The 17,507-nt window shown below is 39.5% G+C and overlaps 1 pseudogene; it reads left to right on the forward strand.

The window, feature by feature from the left end:
* Positions 1-11,727: 11,727 nt before the first annotated feature.
* On the forward strand, positions 11,728-17,445 carry LOC128576770 (N-alpha-acetyltransferase 25, NatB auxiliary subunit-like; annotated as a pseudogene).
* The last annotated feature ends 62 nt before the right edge of the window (positions 17,446-17,507 follow it).

Consider the following 17,507-nt stretch of genomic DNA (forward strand, 5'->3'; position numbering starts at 1 on the left):
ATTTAAGTTGGGTACACAAATTCATAAAATTGAAATATCTTCTTGTTGTATTATTCCCTTGATAGTATTAAGTGGCCATCCTTATCTTTCTTAACTTTAGTTGCTTTAAATCCACTAATATCTGAAAATAAGATTGTGACCCCTCCTTCTGATTCCCATTTGTCTGAAATATTGTTTTCCAACCCTTCCCCCCGAGTTTTGTTTAGTCCTTCGAGGTTAGTTGTGTTTCCTAGAGACAGCATATGGATAGCTTGTACCTTTTAATCCAATCATCCATCCAGTGCCTCTGTAGTAGGGAACTCAAGTCTTTTACATTAATTGAGGGAATTGATAAGTGTGGTGGAGTTATATTCATCTTATTCTGTGAAAATATGATGGTTAGTTTTATCCTTTGTGTCATTGTAGAAGCAGTTTTGTCCTTTAGTTTGTGGGTTTTTACTTTTCTGGTGGTCCAGTGTGATGGTCATAGTGGATAATAGGTCTGATTACTTCCTGTTGAGCTGGTTGTGTGGAAAATATCCTCAATTTTTGCATGTCAGTAAAATATTTCATTTCTTCATTGATTTTGAAGCTTAGTTTAGCAGTATACATAATTCAGGGCTGAAAATTGTTATGTTTAAGAAGGTTAAAGGTAGATGACCAATCTCTGCTATCTTTAAAATTTTCAGCTGAAAAATCATCTGGCACCCTGATTTATCTTTCTCTGTAGGGCAATTGGCACTTACTCCTTGCTGCTTGCAGAATTTTCTCTTTCATCTTGAATTTGGGCAGTTTCATTACAATGTGTCTGGGAGATGTTCTATCCATGTTGAGACAACCTGGGATTCACTATTCCTCTAAAAGGAGTGTTTCAGAATCTTTGGTGAAACTTGGGAAATTTTCATTTATGATATCCTCCAGTAGGGCTTCCATTCCTTGGGATGTTCTTCTTCTCCTTTAGTGATACCTATAATTCATATGTTTGAATGCTTCACGAAGTCCCATTATTCTCTGTGCAACTGTTTTGCTTTCTCTCTCTCTTCTTTTCTGCCTCTTTAACTACCTCAAGAGCTTTATCCTCAAGTTCTGAGATTTTTTTCTTCTCCATGGTCTAATCTGTTATTAATACTTTCTACTGCATCTTTAACTTCCCTGGTGGAATCATTCAATTCTTTAATCTCCACTGTATCCTCTCTATATTCTTCATAATCTTTTGGTTCTGTTTTTCAACTTTCTCTTCAATTCACTTTATTGCCTTTGCCATCCATATTTTAAATTCCCTTTTTGTTATTTTCCATTAAATCTTTATAGGTGGAACAATCTGTGGTGGCTACCTCATGATTCCTTGGAGGAGTTGCTCTGTTCTGGATTTTCATGTTGCCAGAATTTTTCTTCTGGCTCCTCCTCATATGTGTTTTCTTTTTGTTCACTTCCTTCCCCTATTTTTTCCTCTCTCTATGTCCTTCACTTTAAATTACCTTATTTATGAGCTTAGGTGTTGAAGTGGTCTTTAGGCATTTGGCCAATAGAAAAAGAAGGGTAAAGAGAAAGAGAAAAGAAGGAAAACAATACAGAAGAAAAAAGAAAGGGGATGAAAGGCAATAGTTGAAGAAAGGAGAGAAGAATGATAGAAAGAGGGAAAGAGAGAAACAGGATTAATGGTGGTGTTTGGATGGATACTTTGACCCACATCCACAACTCCAGGACTTTGGGTGTCCAGGCCAGGTGGGTCCCTTGAGGTCAGGATCTCCTTCCCAGCCTGAGCAAAAATTAGACCCCACCTCCACCAAATATATATATATAAATCAGTATCATTGTGCAGTGGAGACTTACCAATATCTTTTTTCCAAAGTCCAAAGCTAGAAGGACACCCTAGACTATGAGCTCATGGCCTCCTGGACTCAGACCAATTCAGTGATTCCCTCAGTCAGACCAATGCCATAATCCCCAGCCCTCAGAGAAATGAAAAAAAAAAAAAGTTAAAGAAAATTAAAAATACAATTACATCAACTGAAGAAAAAAAGGAATATCTTAGTTTTTGTATGAAAAATTTATGTATATGAGAAAAGCAGAAAAATCTCTACCAAAGAAGAGAAAAAAAGGAAAGAAAGAAAAAATAAAGGGGATGAGAAACCATAACCAAAATGGAGGAGCCCATGCTATTGAAGAAAGTAAAAATGAAAAAATTAAAATACACCCAAACCAAATCAAACAAAGCAAAAAACAACAGCAGCAATAGAAAAAGAAACAAGGAAAAATTGGGAAAAAAGAAATATATATATGTGAGTATATATACACATACATGTACATATATACACGTACATATATATGTAACTCACATTTATACATTGCAATATGTTTCCTGGACACCAGGTGCCACTGTGGTGTTAGGAGATGGGGAACAACCAATGTCTTTGCTGTATAATATGGAGTGGGGGGGCAGAAGCCACTCTCCATTTTCAGAGGAAACCTGGACCTGTCCTCCTGACCTACTTGCCCTCAATCAAGGCTTGTTACTTTGCCAGCGGTCAATCCCCACAGAATTAGGATCCCAAAGCACTCAACCAGATCTCTCAGGTCTTGACATTTCAAACAGTGCCACCTGATAACAAAGTGGTTTTTCCCAGGGTGGGGCTCTCAACTCACCCCAACTACCTGAGCTCAACAGGTGCATCAGAGCCAGCTGTGCAGTAGGACCCTACAGTCTGTTTCTCCTATATGGCTTTCACACAATGGTGGTCTGGCTGTAGCCAAGCTGATGGCAGCTTCACCACACCCGGCCCTCAATCTTGGCTCCCTGAAGCTGTTCGAGTTTCTCAGCTAGTCCAAGCCCCTCCAAGGCAGTCTAGGGAGCAGTCCAGTCCAAAAACTAAAATTGCAGGACAGCTCTTTCCCACATCCAGTCCTCCACAGGAGGGCCACTGATCAACCCCTGCCCAAACCCTGGCACCTACTTGCTATGCTGGTCCTCCTCAGCTCTATACCTCCTCATTGGCTCCTGGAGTCTCCTACTGCCTGTGTCCCCTGTGTGACGTTTCTGGGTAGGTTTATTCAGCCAGAAGAGGCCAAAATCTTTTGTCCCCTGTTTCACAGATAGTGGCGGGCAAGGAGATGTTTCTAGTCCATCATCTTTCTCTGACCCCTCAGGAAGTACTGTTTTAAAACAGGTAGGAAAACCTGGTTACAGATTGGAAGAAGCATTTGAAAACCAAGTACAGGGTTAATACATACATATGCACAGTCACATTTTTTACTAACAATGCATCATCCAAAATTGCCACCAAAATTACTGGAGTAGGGCATTCCAAAATCTTGTCTCTTTGCTAAAGTAGCAATTGGGTATAAATTGTCAAAATCAGCCTTTTGCAAGGACTCTGGAATATATTCCTAAATACACTCAGTGGTGGCTATCATTGAAATATCAACCCTCATACTCATGCAGCTTACTAATACCAGAGGGAGCAATATAAAGCTTGCTCTAATATAATTGTACTTTATCAAAGATCAAATTGATTACAGACTTAATTGTAAGGCTGAGTGAAATAAGCCAGGCACAGCAAGAAAAATACTGCATAATTTCATTTATATATAGAATTTTAAAAAGTCAAAAATGTGGGGTAGAATGGGGTTTACCAGAAGTCAGAAATGGGAAAATTCTTGTCAAAGAGTAAAAAGTTGCAGTTATATATAAAATGAATAAATTTAGAAATCTAATGTACTATAGTTAATAATATATCATTGTATCCTGGAAATTTGCTAAATAAGTATTTATCAGCTGATGAGTGGACAAACAAAGGGTGGTATATATAAATAGAATATATACTGTTATAAAAAGGGATAGAGTGATAATACATACTATGAACAAACTTTGAAAACATTATGCTAAGTGAAGAATACCAGTCATAAAACCCATGCATTATATTATTTTATTTATATGAAATACCCAATATAGGTAGAATCATAAAAACAGAAAGAAGATTAATGATTGCCAAGGTCTGAGTAGAGAGAGGAATTGGAAATGACTGCTTGGGTAACAGGTTTCCTTTTGGGGTGATAAAAGGTCCTATTCTTAGGTAGGGGTGATGGTTTCATAATATTTTAATGTACTAAAGGCTACAGAATTGTGCACTTTAAAATGGTGAATTTTATGTTATGTCAATTATACCATAATAATAATTTACAAAAACAGTGAGAATGAAAATGATGAAGTCAATGTGATAGTGTTAACATTTGGGACACTTGGTTGAATATGGAACTAGTTGTATTTTTTTTTAGTGTATTTTCTAATAACTCTGAAGTTACTTCAAAATAAAACAACAGATTGGGGGATTAATCTTAAGTAAAAGAATAGGCAATGATTCTACTGAAGTTGTAGGGTATGTGGAAAGTATGAGTGATGATTTAGTTAGGTTTGTAACTGAAGCATCAGGGTCATGAGATCACCTCTTCCCAGGCTAGGGGTGTGAAGCTTTTGTTCTTTCTTTCTTTCTTTTTTTTTTTTTTGTAGAGACAGTCTCACTTTATGGCCCTTGGTAGAGTGTCGTGGCCTCACACAGCTCACAGCAACCTCCAACTCCTGGGCTTAAGCGATTCTCTTGCCTCAGCCTCCCAAGTAGCTGGGACTACAGGCGCCTGCCATAATGCCCGGCTATTTTTTGGTTGCAGTTTGGCCGGGGCCGGGTTTGAACCCACCACCCTCGGTATATGGGGCCGGCGCCTTACTGACTGAGCCACAGGCACTGTCCCTTTTGTTCTTTCTGTGTAGTAAGAGTTAAATGCTTCCAATGAAAGAAAATGTCATGGTTTTATACTCCCAGAAGCTGACATTGAGAGTTTGTAGGCACATAATAGTTTATGCAGACATTAATTCCAACAATCACCATAAGGATAATTAAGGAAGTTTGACAGGGAAGGGAAGTCAATAAAATATATGGTACATATATTGGTGGTATGAAGCTGGTTTCTTCTATGGGCAACTGGGGTACAATCCCACTTGAAAGTGCTAGGAAACAGAGCATAAAATACATTAGAATTATCCCATTTCAAGGGCAGGGGAACTAGAATCTTTATCTTCTAGTTCTCATCTTTCATTGATGGAGAGCTGCTCTCAGGACTTCTAGTTTTCCCCAGGTCAACTGAGGTAGGAGTTTTCAGTTGAGAGTTGCAGATGCTTACAGTGAGGTGAAACTGCCATGTACTGGAATGGTGTGGCCTGAGGGAATGTTGGAGGGCATAGGCAGTGTCTGCTATGATGAGATAGGAAGTGAAGGAAAACATGGTTTTAAGTGAGTGTTGGTTTTTCAAAATAGTGATGCTAGTTTGGAGTGGGCAAAGAAACCAACTAGGGAACATATGATCAATTGCCATGATTGCCATGTAGGCTTGAGAACTTGATCAAAGTTGACGTTCATGGATTTGTCATGCAACCAGTCCTCTGGTCCTCCAGTGGCCACAGAGTAGTTTGAGTATGGAAGCTGTGAGAAAAATTGGGAATTTGACCTTTTGTGTTTCCCATACCAATTGTGTAAACCTATTAGCATACTACACGAAGACTCTGAACTAAAAAATATTTGATCCTAACTTTTTGTAGGAATTATAGTGCTCTCAAGCTGGTTCTGTTCTTTGTATGTACTTAGGTGGTTGATTTTTGTTAACCTCAGTATAGGAATTTACATTTTTATCATCCTGTTTTCAAGATTTCCAGGCTTTAGATAATGAGTAATCTCCACAGGGTCATGAGGCTAAATCTCCTTCAGCACAGGATCCATGTGCCAACCCAATACATAGTAGTGGGTATTATATACATATAGAATGGTCCTTGTCATCAAAGTTCAGAGAATTACATGGGGAGAGAGATTTGTAAATATATAAGCAGGACACAGTGTATTGAGTGGTACATAATAGATGCTAAATTAATAATTGTTGAATGAATGAAATGTGATCTGATATACTATTTCTCTTGTCATAATAAGCTTATCTTCTAGGTTGTCATCTAAGTCTCAATAAAATATTGCAAATGGCATATTCTTAGATGTAGTTAGCAACTATGGACTTCTAGTGGTTTTAAGGAAAGATGGAAATACTTGACATTATATGATGAGAAGGGTTTCTTATCCCTTTCATAAGCAAACTGGCCAAAACAGAAGAAGACACTGTGACCTATAGTTTCCAACTTTGATTTTTTGGGAAGAGAGAATGAGATGCCTTAGTTATTTTCATTTCTATTACTTGATTATCTAATGATGACTGAGCCACAGAGGTCACATTGCTTCTTCTTGACTATTAAATTTAACAGAAAGTATCACTGGGGCCTGAATGAATCTCACTTAGTAATGGTCAAGTGTTCATCTTCTGATAATAATAAATCATCTCCCCCATTGCCAGTCCCATAAAAAAGAAAGACTTTAATAATTAGATTTTAAAATCCTACAATTGTTTTATTAGTCATCCAATAATTTCTTAACATTTATTTGCATCTAACACTAGAGACAAATAAAGAAAATTTTTGGTGCCTGCTCTATCTTGAAGAGCCCAAAGTCCCTTTCTGTCAAATCCATTAATTCTTTATAGGTGGAGTCTTCTGCATTAGCTGCCTCATGGTCCCATGAGGGACTTGCTCTGTTTTGGTCTCTCGTGTTGCCCAAATTTTTTCTGTTGGTTCCTCTTCATGTGTTCATTCTTCCTGTTCACCTCCTTGCCTTCCTTTTTCCTTCTCACTTCCTCCTTTGCTTCAAATTACATTGTCTCAGAGCTTAGGTGTTGAAGTGGCCTCTTGATATAAGGCCAAAAGGAAGAGAAGGGTGAAGAGTGGGCAGGGAGAAACAAGAGGGAAAGAAGAAAAAAAGATGGGTAGAGAAAAAGAAAACAACAAAAAAAATAAAATGAGGGGTGATGAAAGAAAAGAATTCAAGAAAAGTAGAGAACGAAGACAGGAAGAGAGGTTAAGAATGATAGAAGGAATGGTATTGATCAACACAGTGCTAAGGCTACACCTGTAACTCAAGGATTTTCAGGGGCTGTGCTAGGTGAGTTCCTTGAAATCAGGAGCTCCTTACCAGCCTGAGCAAAGTCAAACTCTTCCTCTGCCAAAAATAGGAAGAGAATGAAAAGAGCAAAACAAAAAAGAAGGAAAAAATTTTAAAATGAAAAAGAAATAGAAAAATTCTGCAGTGTGGATTTGCCAATACTGTCTTTCCAGGTGTAAAGGTAGAGGAGCTCCCTAGACTGTGATCTCTTTGCCTCCTTGAGTCACACTACAGGCATGACCTCCCTGCCAGACCACAGCCATTTCACCTTAGAACTCAGCAAAAAAAAAAAAAAAAAAAAAAGAAAGAAAGAAAGAAAAAAATGAGAAAAAAAAATGAATAAAGCAAATTAAAAATACAATTATATTAAATAAAGGAGAGAGAGAGGAAAAAGGAAAGAACTAAGTCCCAAAAAAGGACAGGATTATCTTCACTGTTGCATGAGTGATTTAGGTGAGAAAGATGATAGAAGTAGAAGAATTTATATTAAAAGAGAGAGTGGGGAGAAGTGAAAAAGAGAGAGATAATAAATGAGGCTAAAATATCAGAACCAAAAATACAGGAGCCATTGCTCTTGATAAAAGTAAAAATGAAAGTTAAGAATAGAACCAACCAAAAAAAAAAAAAAACAGCAAAAACGAACACAACAAAACAAAAAAAGGTCAAATAGCCAAAAACAGTAGCAACCTCAGCAACAAAGAAAAGAAGAAAGAAGTTACTAAAAATATATATATATTTTTATTTTTATTTTTTTTTTAATTTTTTTTTATTAAATCATAACTGTATACAATGATATGATTATGGGGCATCATACACTCACTTCATAAACCATTTGACACATTTTTATCACAGTGGTTAACATAGCCTTTCCGGCGTTATCTCAGTTACTGTGCCAAAACATTTACATTCTACATTTACCAAGTTTCGCAAATACCCCTGTAAGATGCACCACAGGTGTGATCCCACCGATTCCCCTCCCTCTACCCACCCCCCCCCTTTCCGACTTCCCCCTATTGTTAAGTTGTAGCTGGGTTATAGCTTTCATGTGAGAGTCCCAAATTAGTTTCATAGTAGGGCTGTGTACATTGGGTATTTTTTCTTCCATTCTTGGGATACTTTACTAAGAAGAATATGTTCCAGCTCCATCCATGTAAACATGAAAGAGGTAAAGTTTCCATCTTTCTTTAAGGCTGCATAGTATTCCATGGTATACATATACCACAATTTTATATATAGTGGAAGAGACCAACTTTAATAGGAATATATATACATTGCAATATGTTGCCAGAACACCAGATGGCGCTGTGATTTTTTTAGAAGACAGAAAACACAGCTCATAACCACTCTCTAATTTCCAGGCATGGACCTGATTTTCAACTTAGTTGCCCTTGATAATTGCCTGATTGTTTCCTCAGCACTCAGACCCTGCAGTGTCCCGGCCCCCCCCAAAAAACAGTTCCCAGGGTGGTGTGGGGGCCACACAGCCTGTACCAAGTGTGGAGTTCTGAGCTAATCAGGCATAATAAAGACAGCCATGCTTTAGGCCCCTGCTTAGACCTTCTCACAACCTTCCCACAATGGCAGCCCCCTGGAAACGGGAACCTTCCCAGTATGGCTGCCTCATGAGCCACCAAAATTATGGTAAATCCCCTCCACCTGGTATTCAAATCTGGTTGCTGTATAGTGTTCAAGTCTTCCCATTTTTTCAAGCCCTCCACACAAATGTGCAGCTTCTCCCAAAAACCGAAAACTGGGGCGGCGCCTGTGGCTCAGTGAGTAGGGCGCCAGCCCCATATGCCGAGGGTGGCAGGTTCAAACCCAGCCCCGGCCAAACTGCAACAAAAAAATAGCCGGGTGTTGTGGCGGGCGCCTGTAGTCCCTGCTGCTCAGGAGGCTGAGGCAAGAGAATCACGTAAGCCCAAGAGTGGGAGGCTGCTGTGAGCCGTGTAACATCATGGCACTCTACCTGAAGGTAGTACAGTGAGACTGTCTCTACAAAAAAAAAAAAAAAAAAAAAACGAAAACTGCAGAAAGGCTTCCTCCCATCCTGAGCCTGTCCCAACAGTGGAGTTTTGATCCAGGCAAGCAGAACAAAGACTGTCATGCTTTAGGCCCCATGCTAAGACCTTCTCATGACCTTCCCACTATGGCAGCCCCCTGGCAGTTGGGACCTTCCCAGTATGGCTGCCTCATCAGCCACAGAACCAATGGCAAATCCTCTCCACCTGGTATTCAAATCTGGTTGCTATATACTGTTCATATTTGCCCAGTCTCTTCCAAGCTCTCCAATCAATGTGCAGCTTCCCCTCCAAATTGGAAAGGCTTCCTCCCGTGCCCAGGTTGTCCCAAGAGTGGAATTTTGATCCAGGAAGGCAGAACAAAGATGGCTATGCTTTAGGCTCCTGCTAAGACCTTCTCATGACTTTCCCACAAAGGCAGTCACCTGGCAGCTTGGACCTTCCCAATATGGCTGCTTCGCCAACCACCAAACCAACAGCAAATCCAGTCCACCCAATATTCAAATCTATTTGCTGTATAGTGTTCGAGTCCACTCACTCTTCCAAGTTTTCTACTCAGAGCAGGGCAACTTCCCCCCAAAACAAGCAGAAAGGCATCCTCCCATCCCTGTACCTCTGTGTGTTGGGGAGGGGCAGCCATTCTTGTTGGCTTCCAGTCACTTGCCTAATGTATGAGATCCCCACTGCTCTGGATCACATGCTGTGTCCCACATACCATCACTTTGTTTTTGCTCCCTGAGCTATGACTCCAGTTAAGGTCCCCAAGCCAGGTATGGCTTAGTTCTCTTTTTTCCCCCAGTTGTACTAGGAAATCTCGGCCAAACAATCCTTCTGGTCCACAATCTTTCTCCACCCCTGACAGAACAAACCTTAAACATTGACCTAGGGAACTAACCCATTAAAAGTGCCAGATTTGATTGGATTGGCCTATGGAGCAATTTGTGCCCTAGAACATTGTTAAGGAAATGAAACAATAGAGTAATCACCCAGTAATTAATAGAGTTAAACAGCTGGGTATGGTCAGGGAAAGAGATAGAGAGCTCTGCCAAAATCAATGTTATTTCAGCATAACTATGGTCATACCCAAGCCTGCACTCCAGAAAGAACAACATCAAAGGTTTCACACTGAAAGGGACAGGGAAGAGGGTTGGGATAGACTTCACTAAAATAATCTAGGCAGTCACTAAAGAAATAAACAGGTAGATAATTAAAAGCACTTGGGGGACCAGTGGTGCTATAACATATTACCTAAAATTTTCAGTTTTCAAGAAAAAAATGAGACATTTAAAGAAATATGAAAGTATGACTCATGCACCAGAATAAAAGTAAGCAAAAGAAACTGTGAGAGCAATTAGATTGGGATTTAACAGAGAAAGACTTCAAAGAACTAATGGAAGTCATGATTAAAGGAAGGCAAGTCAATGTCACATCAAATAGAATTTACCAAACGAAGGCATAGAAATTATAAAAAGCAAGGAAATGGAAATTCTGGTGTTGAGAATTATAATAATTAAAATGAAAAGTTTAATATAAGGTTGATTAGCAGATTCAAATGGCAGAAGAAAGAACCTGTGATCTTGATGATAGGTCAACTGAGATTGCCCAGTTTTAAGAACAGAAATAAAAAAGAATGAAGAAAAATGAAAGAAAAGTTCCTCAGGCTAAAATCTAATCATCCCACCCACTAATTCAGACCCATTTATTTTATTTATATAAAATATATATTACTTTATTCACATAAAAATATAAATAGATAAGATAAACAAAAAGCATGGGTGACGGTAACTGTAAGGGACAGTATGAATGCATATTTCTTTTCCTTTCTTCTCTTAATTAATTTTAAAAGTCATTTGTACAGGGTGGCGCCTGTGGCTCAAGGAGTAGGGTGCCAGCCCCATATACCAGAAGCGGTGGGTTCAAACCTGGCCCTGGCCAAAAAAAAGTCATTTGTATAGAACAATCTGTATATAATGTATAACTGGATAATAACTGGAATTCATAGGAACAAATGAAGACAACCAAAAATAGCAAAGTTAATATAACTATTAACTAAATCTATAAATATGTTTTCTCTTCTTCTCTCAGCTTCTTTCAAATACATAAAATTATACGAAGTAATAGTTATGTCAATGTATTTTTGGGTTTGTGGAATTTATAGATTATATATATAAGAGTGTGTGTGTATATATATATGTCACAATAATACCACAAAAAAAGGGGATGTGACTAGAGCTATGTAGAGGCAATGCCTCTGTATTTCAATGGAATTAAGTTAGTATAAATCAGAAACACGTGGAACTTTTTTTTTTTTAGACGTCTGTTTTTTTTTTGTTTGTTTGTTTATTTGTGTGTTTTTTTTTTTCAGTTTTTGGCCGGGGCTGGGTTTGAACCCGCCACCTCCAGCATATGGGGCCGGTGCCCTACTCCTTGAGCCACAGGCGTGGCCCACGTGGAACATTTTGAATAGACCATAGGTACATCATAAAATAAACCTCATAAATTTAAAGGGATAGAAATAATGCAACGTATTTTCTATTTCCATGATGGAATGAAACTGGAAATAATATAAAGAAATATAAGCAACTCACAAATATGTGTAAACAACACATAAAAACTCCTAAATAAACAATGGGTCAAAGAAGAAATCAAAAGGGAAATTAGAAAATACTTACTGTTTCGCGCGTGCGCAGTGCGGTTCTGCCCTTGTCGTCATGGCGACGCTGGGCCACGTGCAGGACCCTAACGACAGGCGCCTCTGGCCAGTTTACGGTCTTAAAGGCAATTGGTCTACAGAGAACTGCAAAGCAAGAAGAAGCCTTCACTTTGGCACAGGAGGTGGCAGCTCTTGAACCCACAGATGACAACTCACTGCAGGCACTGACCATTCTTTACCGGGAGATGCATCGACCAGAGTTAGTTAACAAAACTTTATGAGGCAGCTGTGAAGAAAGTTCCCAATAGTGAGGAGTATCACTTTCACCTTTTCCTGGTCTGTGACAGAGTGGGTGAATACAAGAAAATGCAACGGGCTGGCATGGCTTTATATAAGATTGTCCCTAAAAACCCTTACTACTTTTGGTCTGTGACAAGCTTAATTATGCAATCTCTATCAGCACAGGATGAAAACCTCTCAAAAACAATGTTTCTGCCGCTTGCCGAGAGGATGGTTGAAAAATGGTGAAAGAGGACAAAATAGAAGCTGAGGCTGAAGTTGAACTTTATTATATGATCCTGGAACGTTTAGGAAAGTACCAGGAAGCCTTGGGTGTCATCAGAGGGAAATTGGGAGAGAAATTGACAAGCGAGATTCAGAGTCGAGAAAATAAATGCGTGGCTATGTACAAGAAGTTGAGCAAGTGGCCAGAGTGCAATGCCCTTTTTAGGTGCCTCTTACTCAAAAACTCAGATGACTGGCAGTTCTATCTGACTTATTTCAATTCTGTCTTTCAACTGATTGAATAAGCCTGGACTCCTCCTGCTGAAGGTGAACATTCTTTAGAAAGGGAAGTACATTATTCCACAGAAGAAGCTGTGAAGCTTATACAAGATCATCAGAACAGAAGAATCTAAAAGTTCTCGACATCTTCGAGGACCACATCTAGCTAAACTGGAGCTGATTAGGCGTTTACGAAGTCAAGGTTGTAATGATGAGTATAAACTGGGTGATCCAGAAGAATTAATGTTCCAGTATTGTAAAAAGTTTATGGGATAAACCTTGTTGTTTTTGTTGACCTTTTGCCCACTACACAGTGTACAAAAACAGAGCCTCAAGCTATCACCCTGGGTAGAGTGCCGTGGTGTCACAGCTCAGAACAACCTCCAGCTCTTGGGCTTAGGCGATTCTCTTGCCTCAGCCTCCCAAGTAGCTGGGACTACAGGTGCCCGCCACATGCTCAGCTATTTTTTTAAATTTTTATTTGCATATGCAACACAAGGCGGAGCTGTCCAGTGAGGTCATGTGGCTATGACCAACTGAAGTACTCCTCTGAGCAATAGGGTAGCCAGGGTTCCAGTGGTGCAATTGGTTAGCACATGGTACTGATATGCCAGTGCAGGGGGAGCAATACTGAGGGTGTGAGTTCGAGTCTCACCTGGAGGACCTTTTCTTTTGGAGACAGAGTTGCCCTGGGTAGAGTCCTGTGGCATCACAGCTTATGGCTACCTCAAACTCTTGGGCTTTAAGCGATTCTCTTGCCTCAGCCTCCCAAGTCACAGGGACTACAGGCGTCCCACCACAACACCCAGCTATTTTTTGGTTGTAGTTGTCATTGTTGTTTGGCGGGCCCAGGCTGGATTTGAACCCTCCAGCTCCAGTGCATGTGGCTGGTGCCCTAGCTGCTTGAGCTACAGGTGCCGAGCCTTGATACAGAGTCTCAAGCTGTCGCCTTGGGTAGGGTGGCGTCACAGCTCACAGCAACCTCCAACTTTTGGGCTTAAGAGATTTTCTTGCCTCCCCCTCCCAAGTAGCTGGGAATACAGGCACCCACCACAATGTTTGGCTATTTTTCTGTTGCAGTTGTCATTGTTGCTTTAGCTGGTCTGGGCTAGATTCGAACCTGCCAGCCTCAGTGTTTGTGGCTGGTGCCCTACCCACTGAGCTGAGCTATGGGCTCAGCCCAAACTTAAACTCTTAGACTGAAGTGATTGATTATTTTGCCTCAGTCTCATGAGTAGCTGGGACTACAGGCGCCTGCCATAATGTCTAGATGGTTTTTTCTATTTTCTTTTTTTTTTTTTTTTTGTAGAGACAGAGTCTCACTTTGTGGACTTCAGTAGAGTGCCATGGCGTCACACAGCTCACAGCAACCTCCAACTCCTGGGCTTAGGGGATTCTCTTGCCTCAGCCTCCCAACGCCTAGCTAATTTTTGTTGCAGTTTGGCCAGGGTCAGGTTTGAATCCACCACCCTCGGTACATGGGGCTGGCACACTACCCACTGAGCATAGGTGCCACCCAGTTTTTTCTATTTTCATTAGAGATGGGGTCTCACTCTTGTTTAGGCTGGTCTGGAGCTCCTGAGCTTAGGCAGTCCACCTGCCTTGGCCTTCCAGGGAGTTAAGATTACAGGCTGGAGCACCCACTGAGAAAAAGATCTTTAGTCCTCGAAATTCTCTAACATATTGTGTGAGTTTCATATTTACTCACACAAGGGTTATAAGCAGAATGTAGAAAACCATGTGAGAGAAACTCATTCACTAAGTTTGCCACAACTGACCTTGTCATACAGTGCTTACAGTTTTATAAGTTGAAGAAGCATCAAGTGACAGGGCTGCATTAGCAGAACACTTGATGTTGCCTTTAACTGAGTTTCATTGAAGGGTTGCTACCATGAATCTAGTACAAATAACTTTTTCAGAACAGTTTTATTTGATGGGTGTGTTTGAAAATCTTAGATCTTCTCATTTGGTTCCCAAATAGTAAAATTATCTATTCACAGGAATGCTACTGGAATGCTAGTAGTGATAAGGTCGTCATTGTTCTGTGAGACTAAGGATTTAAAGCTGTGCTTTGAGTTTTTTATTCCTATGTAAATTTTGAGAGAGGTAGTTTTTTGCTGCCCCAACTTTTTAACTGAGGATGACTTCAATAGCTAACAATCCTGCCACTCATCAAGGATGTTTATCAGAGGATTACAAACTATCTAATTAGATTCAAGCTGAGACTTGTCCTAATGAATTATGAGCCAAATCTTTCTAAAGTCTGACTAGTCCCTGAGAGTAGGCCATTGAGTCCAGTAATCCTGAACTGGATCATCCTGGGTGATGTTTTAATTGTCCCAGCAACTCAGCTTTGGGGTTTTACTTAAACAATAAAATATTTGCGTTTTCATTTTTTTATTTTTTTATTTTATTTTATTTTTTTTGAGACAAAGTCTCACTATGTCACCCTCAGTACAGTGCTGCAGCATCACAGCTCACAGCAACCTCAAACTCTTAGGCTTAAGTGATTCTTTTGCCTCAGCCTCCTGTAGCTGGGAGTACAGGCACCCACCACAATACTCGGCTGTTTTTTGGTTGTAGTTGTCATTGTTGTTTGGCATGCCTGGGCTGGATTTGAACTCGCCAGTTGTAGTGTATGTGGCTGGCGCCCCAGCCAATAATTTTGTTTTTAAAGTAACTTTTTCACACATCAGTAAAAATGTACAGACTAAAATAAAGAGTGAACAGATTGTTTGATTAAAAAAAGAAAAAAGAAAATACTTAGTGGGGTGGGCACCCGTAGCTCAATGATTAGGGTGCTGGCCACATGCTCTGGGGCTTGTGGGTTCAAACCCGGCCTGGGCCTGCTAAACAAACAAACAACAAAAAAAAAATAGCCGGGCATTGTGGCGGGCACCTGTAGTCCCAGCTACTTGGGAGGCTGAAGCAAGAGAATCACTTGAGCCCAAGAGTTTGAGGTTGCTGTGAGCTGTGAGGCTGCAGTATTCTACTGAGGGTGACAAAGTGAGGCTTTGTCTCCAAAAAAAAAGAAAGAAAAAGAAAAGAAAAGAAAATACTCAGTGATGAATGAAAATAAAAACACCACATATCAAAACTTATGGGCTGCTGCTAAATCAGTGCTCAGATTGAAATTAATAGCTATAAATACCTATATTTAAAAAGAGAGAGGATCTCAAATCAGTAACCTAATCTTCCATCTAAAAGACTGGAGCAAGAAGAGCAAACTAAACATAAAACTAGCAGAAGAAAGGAAATAATAAAGACTGGAGCAGAAATTAATAAAATCACAAATACAAGAACAATAGAAAAACTTAAAGAAAATGAAAGCTTTTTCTCTGAAAAGATGACAAATTTACAGAATTTTAGCTAGGCAGAAAAAAGAGAGATGATTCATGTTTCTAGAATCAGGAATGAAAAGGGACCATTAGTACTGACATTCTAAAAATAACTTGATTCTGATATGAGAACAATTAATGACTCAGCACATGGTGGGGTGTGGGGGATGGGGAGAGCAGAGAAAGGGAAGGAAGAGGGATCACGGAGGGTGGAGCAAGAAGACAAGGGTGTGTGCTCTTGCCACTTCCATTAGATATTGTACTAGGGATTCTGGCCAGGTCAGTTAGAGAAGAAAGAGAAATAAAAGAGTTTGAGATTGGCAAGGAAAAAGTAAAATTATCTCCATTCATGGTTGACATGATCTTATATATAGAAAATCCTAATGAATCCACTAAAACTCTATTAGAACTAGTAAGTGACTTTAGAAGGTTCATGAGATAAAAAAAAAATCAACATACAAAAATAAATTGTATTTCTATATACTTCTAATGAACAACCTGAAAAGAAAATTAAAAACATCCAGTTTTGGTAGCATCTATAATAATGAAATATTTGGGAATAAATATCACAAAATAATATCAATACCTATACTCTGAGACTACAGAATATTTTTGAAAAAATAAAGATCTAAATACATGGAAAAACATCTCATTTTCTTGGATCAAAAGATTTAATTTTGTTAGATTGGTATTATTCTCCAAATTGACATAATGGAATCAACAAAATCCATCTCTACGAGAATCTCAGTCTATTTCTTTTTAGAAATTGACAAGCTGACTCTAAAATTCATAAGAAATTTCAAGGGTCTCAGACTATCTAAAATAATGTTAAATAAAACAAAGTTAGAAAACTCACATTCTCCTATTTCAAAACATATTACAAAGCAACTATAATCAAGACAGTGGTACGGGCATAAGTATAGACATATAGATCAATGGAATCAAATTGAGAGTTCAGAAGTAAATCCATTCATCTATGGTCAACAGAATCTTGACAAGGGTACCAGGACCATTCAATGGGGGAAGGAATAGTCCTTTCTAACAAACGGTGCTGGTGCAACTGGACAGCCACATGCAAAAGAATGACATTGAACCCTTACCTCAGACTATACATAAAAATTAACTCAGAATACATAGAAGATGTAAGAGCTAAAACCATATAACTTTTCAAAAAAACAGGAGTAAATCTTTATGATGGCTTTTTGGCAGTTGGTTCTTAAGTTTCATAGATAATGTATACAATGAGCAAAAATATTTGCAAATAATTTAGGTGACAAGGAACTTATATCTAGAATATAGAAAGGACTTTTATAATGCAACTTAAGATAATAATCCAATTAAATCATGGGTAAAGGCTCTCAACAGACATTTATTCAAGGAAATCTGAATAGCCAACAGGTACACAAAAAGATGATCAACAGCATTAGTAATTAGGGAAATGCAACTCCAAACCACAATGGGATACAGCTTCACATTTACTCGAATGACATTAAAATAAAAATTAAATCACCCCAGAGTCGGGTAAACGGCAGGGTTTGCGCGAGGACAGGCGCTTGCGCGTGCGCACAATTCGAAGCGGGCTGAAGTGGGAGCGGAGGAAGCTGCCCGCGCTGCAAGGCACTGCGCAGGCGCCGCAGACTGCCCTGTGAGGGGCGGGCACGTAGCCAAGCAGCTTTTTTTCTCTTATCATTTTCTTCTCCGGCTCCGTGCG

The sequence above is a fragment of the Nycticebus coucang genome, chromosome X (assembly GCF_027406575.1).
Source record: "Nycticebus coucang isolate mNycCou1 chromosome X, mNycCou1.pri, whole genome shotgun sequence".
NCBI lineage: Eukaryota > Metazoa > Chordata > Mammalia > Primates > Lorisidae > Nycticebus > Nycticebus coucang.